General features: G+C 40.2%; 1 pseudogene; it reads right to left on the bottom strand.

Annotated features, from left to right (window-relative positions):
- Positions 1 to 5,714, bottom strand: part of LOC111536338 — a 6,447-nt pseudogene extending 733 nt beyond the window's left edge.
- Positions 5,715 to 11,202: the final 5,488 nt, after the last annotated feature.

Raw genomic sequence — 11,202 nt, 5'->3', positions numbered from 1 at the left:
AAATAAATTACATGGTCCTGGGGAGACTCTTGATGCAGAGGCCCAGGTGTACCTTGTACACTTCTGCTGCTCCTTGGCTGGCTTTTTGTAGTGCTCCTTCTGGCTCTGGGAGATGTGCTGCCAGCAGCTGCCAATCACCACAATGCATTCCTTCAGTGGCAGGTGGTTCAGCTCCCCATTGGACAGCAGCTCCTGGGAACTGTTCATGGGAGGCTTCTTGGTTTCTCCCAGGAACTTTATCTTCTTGGAAGAGTTTCTAGCAGCCAGAGATGCCTACATCTTGCTCGGCTCTCTCCCATATCACTTTTGATGTTTAGCTGCCTTCTTAATCCATAGCAGTTTCTCCTTATTCTTTATGTTATTCCAGGTCATCTCCATGGCTTTTGAGGGCTTCACCCAGTTGTTCTTCAATTGGGCCATGTAGTCACTAATGATGCTCTGTTGTCAGATCTCTGCTGTCTTGGGTGACTCTGGCAGCTTGCCCTGGGCCTAGTGCTCCCTCCTGGGCCTTGTTCTTGGCCTTCTTCTTCCCAGATCATTCCACATTTTGGCCATCAGGTAGGTCCACTCACTCCCAGAGAGCTCAGGCTGCTCCTCCCACAGCTGCTACCACTTCTTCTTAAAAAAAAAAAGAAAAAGAAATGAACATGTCCAATATAGGCCACTTAGGCTTCTCTGAGTTGCCCTTACCCCCATCTTGGGATGGCTTCTTGGAGGCCAGGCTGGTGGCTTGCTTCTTGTTGCTCTTCAACATCTTCTCCTTCCCCAGGACCCACTACCGCTCCTCCTTGGGGAAGGCTCCAAGTAAATGCAGGAGCGCCACCTCATAATGTTTCTTTTTCTGAATGTACTTGTGATAGGCATCCTCCTCCTTCTGGGAGAGGAGCTTCCACTGTTGGCTGCACAGCACCATGCACTCTCTGCTGGGTGTGTCCTTTATGTCAGCCATGAGCTCTTCTCAGTACAGCAAGTAGCTGTTTGGAAGTGGCTTGGTGGGTCATCCATCAAACTTGTCCTTGAGCTGCCATTCTCAGCCTTGGTGAGGGTGAACTTGGTGATGCCCACCCCACTGATATTCGGCTCAAGGTGCTTCTGGATATAGTCCCACATCGTCTCCTCATATTCCTTCTGCTGCTGCAGGGCCTTATTCATTTCAGCCTCTTGTTGTCCAAGAGCTGAGACCACTGCTTCCTAGGAAGTCCTTCACCTCTTTACCTCCTTCGTAGTGGCAACTGGGCTCGCTTTGAGATACACCTTCTTCTCATGAGTGTACCACAGTTGCTGGGGAATTTGGGGCTTCTTGGGGATATCTGACTTCTTGTCATTCTGGATTGGGTCAGAGTGATCCTCTTTGAACTGGGTCAGGTTTCTACAGAACTTTTGTTTCTCCTTATGGAAGCCCTGAATATATTTCATCTTCTTCTCTGGAAACTGCTTGGATTTCTTGGATATAATCTTGGTCAGGTCCAGATTGCTCATCTCAAGGGGAGTTTCACATACTTGTCCTGCTTCTTCATGAAGAAGGGAAATAAGGAATCAAGGAATTCCTTGGGAAATCTTCAGGGTTTTTTTTTTTTTTTTTTTTTTTTTTTTTGCCTTTGTAAGGATTTGTAACATGTTTCTGAGCATTGAGGATCAATTCTGTCAATGTATGGAACTTCCTGGCCTTGTTAGAAATCTCTACCCATTCAAACCTACAGAAAAGTCCTTAAATGCTACATTTTCCCACTCCATATGTGACTTGATAGTTTTGAACTTGGAGTTGTCATTGGCTGTAAAGTAATTTTTCAAGCATTGCGGCAAAGTCAGCATGTCTTCCTGGTACCAGCAGTCTTGGCCTCTGGGGGTGGCCATTTTCAGGTCTGTGGGGCAGTCAGTTTTTCTCTTTATCCTCCAGGTATCCAGCTACCTCTTCCATGGTGCTGGCTGGCAACCCAGAATCAAAGCCACCTCACCCTTTAGAAGACATACCAATTCCCACTCAGGCAGGCTGAGAGGTGAGGGACTTTCTATCCCTCTCCGCTCCCAAAGAAGAGGTGGGCACAGGTCCCACACTTGCAGAGATGACCAACCAAGACCCTAATAGACTTAATGGGTTGGTAGATGTGGGAGCATGCTCCTCCTCTTCTTCCTAACCTCTACCCTATCCCCTACAGCCTTGCTCCATGGTGTGCATACTCCCCTGCCTGCTGGAAACTGCTTCCTGCTTCCATGTGCAGTGAGTACCCACTCTCCACCTTCCTTCCCCAACCCTGGCCAACAAAAACTCCTCCTTGGAGCACCCACCCAAGGGAGGCTCCAGGCTACAGGGCCTGAGCTTCACTTTAAAAAACTCATTGCAACTAAAAGGGTTTATTGAAAAATAAATGCATCATCAAACAATAAAATTGTTGTAGATTACCACCATACAATAAAGAAAAAAATACTGTAGTAAGAGCATTCAGGTTAATCTCTATATCAAGGGTTGGCAAACTATTGCCTGCAGGCCAGATCTAACCTATAACCTGTTTCTATAAATAAAGTTTTATTGGAACACAGGCACTCTCATTTATGAGTATTGTCTATGGTTGCAACAGAGACCTTATGACCCACAAAGCCTAAGCCTAAAATATTTACCATCTGGCACTTTAAAAAAATGTTTGCTGACTCATACTCCATATGTAAGATGGCAGGGCTGTTCAGCCTCTATTTCCAGTACATATTTTATATACACCTAACCCAGGGTTTCCCAACCTTGGCACTATTGGTATTTTGGGTTAGATAATTCTTTGTTGTGGGGGGAACCGTCCTGTGCATGGTGGGATGTTTAGCAGCATTTGTGATCTCCAGTCACTAGGTGTCAGTTAGCATTCTCCCACTTTTGACAATCAGAAATGTCTATAGACATTGCCAAATATTCTCTAGTGGGCAAAATTACTCACAGTTGAAAATCACTGACCTAACTTGTAATTTTGTACTGATCTCACAAATTGGGACATGGCAGTGCCATGCAACTTGAGGCTGTAACTTAATACATAGCACAACTGGTTGCTACTTCAAGTGGCCAGTGGAAGCAAAGCAATGTGGAATACTTTTCCCACTACCTTCCAAGGCCATGAAGCATTAGCTGTCTCTAGTCACAAATCGAGTGCCCTGCATTCTGTCTTTAGAAAGAATGTATGAGTTTCTTTGTGTTTGAAAAAGGTCAGGAAATGAGTAATGGGTTATGGTTCATCATTTTTTAGACTTAATTATGTGTTAGGGTGAGAACTTGGTTCACTACCTATGTATCTTACACACTGCTACAGAAGATTATAACAGAAGCTTCAAGTGTAAAGTAGAGGTCTACTAAACCTATCAAACGTTGTGAGTTCAATGAGTAAATAAGTAATACATAATAAATCTACCACAAAATTTCTAAGTCTTTGGATTCCTTCACATATATCATACTGAGAAACTTAGCATCTTAACTTCCTTTACTCTGGCCCCCTTATTGAGTTCAACTAAACAAACAATTGGAACCACTCCCAGCATCTTAACCTAACACAATGGAATCAGAATCTCCTGGTAAGTGCTTCTTAAACAATGAACTCAGCCTTATCTAGTATTTTGTCCTTCCTTCACTTGGTATAGCACCCACTGAACCTATTATGATTCTAGCCAATATACATTAGTAAATTTGCAATTTGGCAGCTGGAGCCTGCTGTGACCTGATTTTAGTTTCGGTTTTTGCAATAATCAGAGGTAGTGGGCTAAATAGAATTTTCTCACCTTTTCAAGGTAACACTCTTAGCAAGGTTGTTACAGGGTCTTCAAAGAATGAAGGAACAGCCTCATCAACTAGGAGAGAAAGGAAGATTATATAGAGTTTGGGGTACTGAGTTATATGAGTCTGGCCATATGTCCCCATTTCAATTCGTGGGATCCCACTCTCTCCTAATCCAAATATAACTTTTATGTAAAATATCTGGTAAACCAATGTTTTTATGCAGCAGCCCAAGACTCAAAATTTGAGTTTTGTTTTCAACTATCTCACTCCAGTGGCTGCAAGTGATAAGAGATTCTTTGAATAAAATCATAGAAGTTCCACAATTTTTTGGTTTTGTCTTGATATAAGACATTAAGGCTTTGAGGTTGCTTTTCTTTTCTTTAAGCTGCCAAATTCAGCTAGAAGCAGCTAGGCTATACTGCAAATTTTTAATTATTTAAGCCTTTCATATTATTCTATTCCAACTACTACTAGATCCTTCAGAGTCTTGCCCAAAATGAGCACATTATTCCTAATAAGCATAGATAATAATTAGCTATTTCTTTGATTTGAGCATGTCTTAGACTACTGGTTGAGTTTTTAGAGATATCAACAACAATTAGAAGAAGTAATAAATCTGAGATTTCCCCTTATTTTCCTGAGAATCTGTTGCTTGCAACCTCTTTTGGCACCAATTTCTCAATCAGGTTGGTTATTAAGTAGAAAAGTCATTCATTAATAGTTCTCACAATTTCTCAGAGCCCTGGTAAATTGAGCTTCAAGCCTAACTTCCAGGAATAGACCTGAAACCATGCCTCAAAACAGACTTGATAAACTACTGCCACTGATCGCTAGAGGAAGCCTGCATTGCCATTATCCTTATACCACATCTGTGGCAGGAACTCAACTTTGCAATCACCAGAAAGCTGCTGTCATTGTACCAGTAGATGCTAGGCACATCTCCAGGAGAAATGGAAGCACCAAAGATTGCTGCCTTCTAAACCACAATCTCACATGGATGCATTGGATTGCTGGGGTCTAGGTCACATTCCTGTACAGTAGTTGCAAGTGGGGCTGTGAATTTGAGTTTATACTCCTATGTTGGAGTCCAAAGGCCAGGGAGCCTGGAGTTGTTTTCTAAGTACAGGAAAGGAATAGTGTGCCCCAACTTTAGCAGATCCACACATTCATCTTTTCTCTGCTTTGTTCTTTCTGGACCTCCAGTAGATTTGATGGTACCTGCCCACATAGAGGGTAGATCTTCTCCACGAAGTCTATTTTGACTCACAGCTAAACTCTTCTGAAAACACCCTCACAGACACACTCCGAAATAATGCTTTACCAGGTTTTTAAGTATTCTTTAATCTCATCAAGTTGACACCTAAAATTAACCATAACACACACACCATCCCAAAATTTAATGTCTTAAAGCAACATGTATTTTGCTCACAAATGTGAAATTTGAACAAGAGACAATCTGTTTCATTCAGTGTAAGCTTGGGGATAGAATCACATGAAATCTCAGTCACTCACATGTCTGGTGACTGATGATGGCTTTCAGGTTGAGACTTTAACTGAGGCCTTTGGCCAGACACCTACATGTGGCCTGTCCACAAAGAGACAAACTGTCTACCCCTACACAGCTTACTGTGTACATTAATCTGACTTTACTATTCCATTGTCTTTGTTAGTATAACTTTAGTATTCCAGTAGACTATTGCCCAGAAAGACAAAAGTTGCAAGTAAAATTATTGCTGTTTACAGGAGTTCCTGAAAGTTGTATCATTCTTCAGTAGAAGAGTTTACATTGTAAGATTATTTGAGCCTCTAGCCTCAAAACACTTACCTTGTAGTATCCACCAATCCTAAGATCCTTATCCTATTCTAATCAAGCTCCTGTGTTGAAAGACTCTCATAAACCAAACTCCCAGCTCTCAATATAGCATCAGACCTTGTCCTCCTGCTCTGAGACTTTCTCGGATTCCATGAAGTATCAGTTTAAGCAATATATTCAACTTAGTCTCTTCAGTGTGTTGTTCTGGTGATATTTGGGAAGTCAGCATTTGACACCATGTGGCCTGGGCTTCTTTACAACATGGTGGCTAAATTTCAAGAGTGAGTATTCCAAAAGAAAGCTATGTAGAAGTGATATAGTCTTTTTTAAGATAAGATCAGAAATCACACAGCATCATTTCCACCACATTCCAGTCATGGAGGTAACCACAGATGTTCACCCAGGTTCAAGGAAAAGGGGATTAGACTACACCATTTGATGGGAGGAATCAAGAATTTTCAGACAGTTCTCTAAACCATCACATCCCCTAAACTCAATTAACGTTGTCTATAGGTTCTTGGAAACTGCAACTTTAGGTACAATGCCTAAGGAAGCCAACTTTCCCATAGGCTAATTGATATAAACAAGAGTGATGAGATTGATGTAAACAAGAGTGATATAAACAAGGTTCCTATGGCATATTTCTGGTCACAGAAACATCACCAAAATTCTAAATAAAGACCAAAACACATCTAATATTAAACATTAAAACAGATGTGAGCTATACATACATTTAAGACAGATTAATAAAAACAAGCAAGATCCAGTTATTGCAGTTCAGAGTTGTGGGTCGCTGGAGGCCATCCCAGCAGCTCAGGGTACCCAATGGGAACCCACGCTGGCCAGGATGCCATCCCATCACAGAGTGCACTCACATACACACTCACATTCACTCAGACTGGGGCCATGTAGACACACAGATTAACCTAACATGCACATCTTTGGGATGAGGGAGGAAACCGGAATACCTGGAGAAAACCCACGCAGACATGGGGAGAATGTGCAAACTCCACACAGACCGTGGCCCCAGCCAGGAATCATTTTTTTTTTTTCTCATCAATGTTATAACAAAATGATTCTGAAAAAAAAGATGTAATTCAAGGACCTGCCGTATAGAAAGATTATCCAAAAGCCAATGGGCAGCCATGAATATGAGGACTATAGCGGATGCCCCCTACAAAAGGTATACACCAAAATACTAACAGTGTTTAGTTTAGGGAGTGGAATTATGGAAATAATTCTTTTGTATATATTTTCTGAATTTCCTTCAATTAAGAAGTATTCCTTAATTTAACAAAAGATACACAAACATATCCTCGAATTTAAGTTCGATAATGAAATAAGAAAAAATTCAGTACAAAATGTAGAAAGGAATGCCTGTAACCTAAATTATTAAATGTGTTTTAACAGCTTTATTGAAATCTAATTTATATACCATAAAATTGCCTCATTTAAAGTGTACAATTAAATTCTTTTTAGTAAATTTACAGTTTGCAACCATCACACAAATCCAATTTTAGGACATTTTCATAACCCCAATAAGACCTCTCATGCCCATTTTCGATCTCCATTCTTATTCCCAGCCTAGGCAACCACTACTTAATTTCTGTCTCTATAGATTTGCCTATTCTGGGCATTTCATATAGATGGAATTATACAATATGGAGTCTTCTGTGTCTGGCTTCTTTCACTTAGCAAATTTTTTTTGACGTTCATCCACATAGCATGCATCAGTATTTTGTTCCTTTTAATTGCCAACTGAAATTCTATTGTATGGGTATGCCACAATTTGTTTATTCATTCTTCAGTTGATGGGCATTTGGATTGTTTTGGGGTTTGGCTATGATAAATAATACTGCTATGAACGTTTATATAAAAGTCTCATGTAAACATTGTTCTCATTTTTCTTCAATAGATGCTTTCTCCGAAGTTGCTGTATCATTTTACATTCCCACCACCAGTGTATTAGGGTTCCTATTTATCCACATCCTCCTTAACACTTATTAAAGTCTGTCTTTTTTATTGTAGCCATTCTTGTATATGTGAATACACATCTCATTGTGTTTTTTTATTTGCATTTCTCTAATGACTAAAGATGTTGAGCATCTTTTCATGTACTTGTCAGTCATTTGTGTGTCTTTTTTGGTGAAATATCTATTCAACTATTTTTTGTCATTTTTAATTGGGTTATTTGTCTTATTATTGAGTTGTAAGAGCTCTCTATATATTCCACATACAAGACTTTTTTTTTTTTGAGACAGAGTCTCGCTCTGTTGTCCAGGCTGGAGTACAATGGCGTGATCTCAGCTCACTGTAACCTCTACCTCCCAGGTTCAAGCGATTCTCCTGCATCTGCTTCCCAAGTAGCTGGGATCACAGGCACCTGCTAACATGCCCAGCTAATTTTTTCATTTTTAGTAGAGACAGGGTTTCACCATATTGGCCAGGTTGGTCTCGCACTCCTGACTTCAGGTGATTCACCCACCTGAGCCTCCTAAAATGCTGGGATTACAGGCATGAGCCACCATGCCTGGCCAAGACTTTTATCAAATACATAATTTGCAAATATTTTCTTGCAGTCTGTAAATGTTCCCCCATCTATAATTTAAATTTTATGCTTTCAATAGTATAATTATCTTCCTGACTTCCTCCTTTGTGCCCCCAGTAGCCACGATGGAGGTGATGAACCTGATGGAGCAGCCTATCAAGGTGACTGAGTGGCAGCAGACGTACACTTGTGACTTAGGTATCCACTTGGGCGCCAACGCCGCGTGCCCTCTGTCAGCAGCAAGGGCATCATGGAGGAGGATGAGGCCTGTGGGCACTAGTCACTTATTCCAAAATTGACCACATAGTTGGAAGTAAAGCAGTCCTCAGCAAATGTAAAAGAACAGAAATCACAACAAACTGTCTCTCAGACCACAGTGCAATCAAATTAGAACTCAGGATTAAGAAACTCACTCAAAACCGCACAACTATGTGGAAACTGAACAACCTGCTCCTGAATGACTACTGGGTACATAACGAAATGAAGGCAAAAATAAAGATGTTCTTTGAAACCAATGAGAACAAAGACACAATATGCCAGAATCTCTGGGACACATTTAAAACAGTGTGTAGAGGGAAATTTATAGCACTAAATGCCCGCAAGAGAAAGCAGGAAAGATCTAAAATCAATACCCTAACATCACAATTAAAAGAACTAGAGAATCAAGTGCAAACAAATTCAAAAGCTAGCAGAAGGCAAGAAATAACTAAGATTAGCGCAGAACTGAAGGAGATAGAGACACAAAAAAACCCTTCAAAAAATCAATGAATCTAGGAGCTGGTGTTTTGAAAAGATCAACAAAATTGATAGACCGCTAGCAAGACTAATAAAGAATAAAAGAGAGAAGAATCAAATAGATGCAATAAAAAATGATAAAGGGGATATCACCACCGATCCCACAGAAATACAAACTACCATCAGAGAATACTATAAACACCTCTGTGCAAATAAACTAGAAAGTCTAGAAGAAATGGATAAATTCCTGGACACATACACCCTCCCAAGACTAAACCAGGAAGAAGTTGAATCTCTGCATAGACCAATAACAGGCTCTGAAATTGAGGCAATAATTAATAGCCTACCAACCAAAAAAAGTCCAGCACCAGATGGATTCACAGCCGAATTCTACCAGAGGTACAGAGAGGAGCTGGTACCATTCCTTCTGAAACTATTCCAATCAATAGAAAAAGAAGGAATCCTCCCTAACTCATTTTATAAGGCCAGCATCATCCTGATACCAAAGCCTGGCAGAGACACAACAAAAAAAGAGAATTTTAGACCAATATACCTGATGAACATTAATGTGAAAATCCTCAATAAAATACTGGCAAACCGAATCCAGCAGCACGTCAAAAAGCTCATCCACTAAGATCAAGTAGGCTTCATCCCTGGGATACAAGACTGGTTCAACAGACGTAAATCAATAAATGTAATCCATCACATAAACAGAACCAAAGACAAAAACCACATGGTTATCTCAATAGATGCAGAAAAGGCCTTCGACAAAATTCAACAGCCCTTCATGCTAAAAACTCTCAACAAACTAGGTATTGATGGAACGCATCTCAAAATAATAAGAGCTATTTATGACAAACCCATGGCAAGTATCATAATACTGGATGGGTAAAAACTGGAAGCATTCCCTTTGAAAACTGGCACAAGACAGGGATGCCCTCTTTCACCACTCCTATTCAACATAGTGTTGAAAGTTCTGGCCAGGGCAATCAGGCAAGAGAAAGAAATAAAGGGTATTCAATCAGGAAAAGAGGAAGTTAAATTGTCCCTGTTTGCAGATAACATGATTGTATATTTAGAAACCCCCATCGTCTTAGCCCCAAATCTCCTTAAGCTGATAAGCAACTTCAGCAAAGTCTCAGGATACAAAATCAATGTGCAAAAATCACAAGCATTCTTATACACCAATAACAGATAAACAGACAGCAAAATCATGAGTGAACTCTCATTCGCAATTGCTACAAAGAGAATAAATACCTAGGAATCCAACTTACAAGGGATGTGAAGGACCTCTTCAAGGAGAACTACAAACCACTGCTCAACGAAATAAAAGAGGACACAAACAAATGGAAGAACATTCCATGCTCATGGATAGGAAGAATCAATATCGTGAAAATGGCCATAGCGCCCAAGGTAATTTATAGATTCAATGCCATCCCCATCAAGCTACCAATTACTTTCCTCACAGCATTGGAAAAAACTACTTTAAATTTCATATGGAACCAAAAAAGAGCCCGTATAGCCAAGACAATCCTAAGCAAAAATAACAAACCTGGAGGCATCACGCTACCTGACTTCAGACTATACTACAAGGCTACAGTAACCAAAACAGCATGGTACTGGTACCAAAACAGATATATGGACAAATGGAACAGAACAGAGGCCTCAGAAATAACACTACACATCTACAATCATCTGATCTTTGACAAACCTGACAAAAACAAGAAATGGGGAAAGGATTCCCTATTTAATAAATGGTGCTGGGAAAAGTGGCCAGCTATATGTAGAAAGCTGAAACTGGATCCCTTCCTTACACCTTATACAAAAATTAATTCAAGATGGATTAAAGACTTAAATGTTAGACCTAAAACCATACAAACCCTAGAAGAAAACCTGGGCAATACCATTCAGGACATAGACATGGGCAAGGACTTCATGACTAAAACACTGAAAACAATGGCAACAAAAGCTAAAATAGACAAATGGGATCTAATTAAACTAAAGAGCTTCTGCCCATCAAAAGAAACTACCATCAGAGTGAACAGGCAACCTACAGAATGGGAGAAAAGTTTTACAATCTACCCATCTGACAAAGGGCTAATATCCAGAATCTATAAAGAACTTAAACAAATTTACAAGAAAAAAAACAAACAACCCCATCCAAAAGTGGGCAAGGGATATGAACAGACACTTTTCAAAAGAAGACATTTATGTAGCCAACAGACAACATGAAAAAATGCTCATCATCACTGGTCATCAGAGAAATGCAAATCAAAACCACAATGAGATACCATCTCACATCAGTTAGAATGGCGATCATTAAAAAGTCAAGAAACAATAGATGCTGGAGAGGATGTG

The sequence above is a fragment of the Piliocolobus tephrosceles genome, chromosome 12 (assembly GCF_002776525.5).
Source record: "Piliocolobus tephrosceles isolate RC106 chromosome 12, ASM277652v3, whole genome shotgun sequence".
Taxonomy (NCBI): Eukaryota; Metazoa; Chordata; class Mammalia; order Primates; family Cercopithecidae; genus Piliocolobus; species Piliocolobus tephrosceles.
The sequence above is the reverse complement of the archived record's forward strand: the minus strand, read 5'-3'. Positions and strand labels throughout refer to the sequence as shown.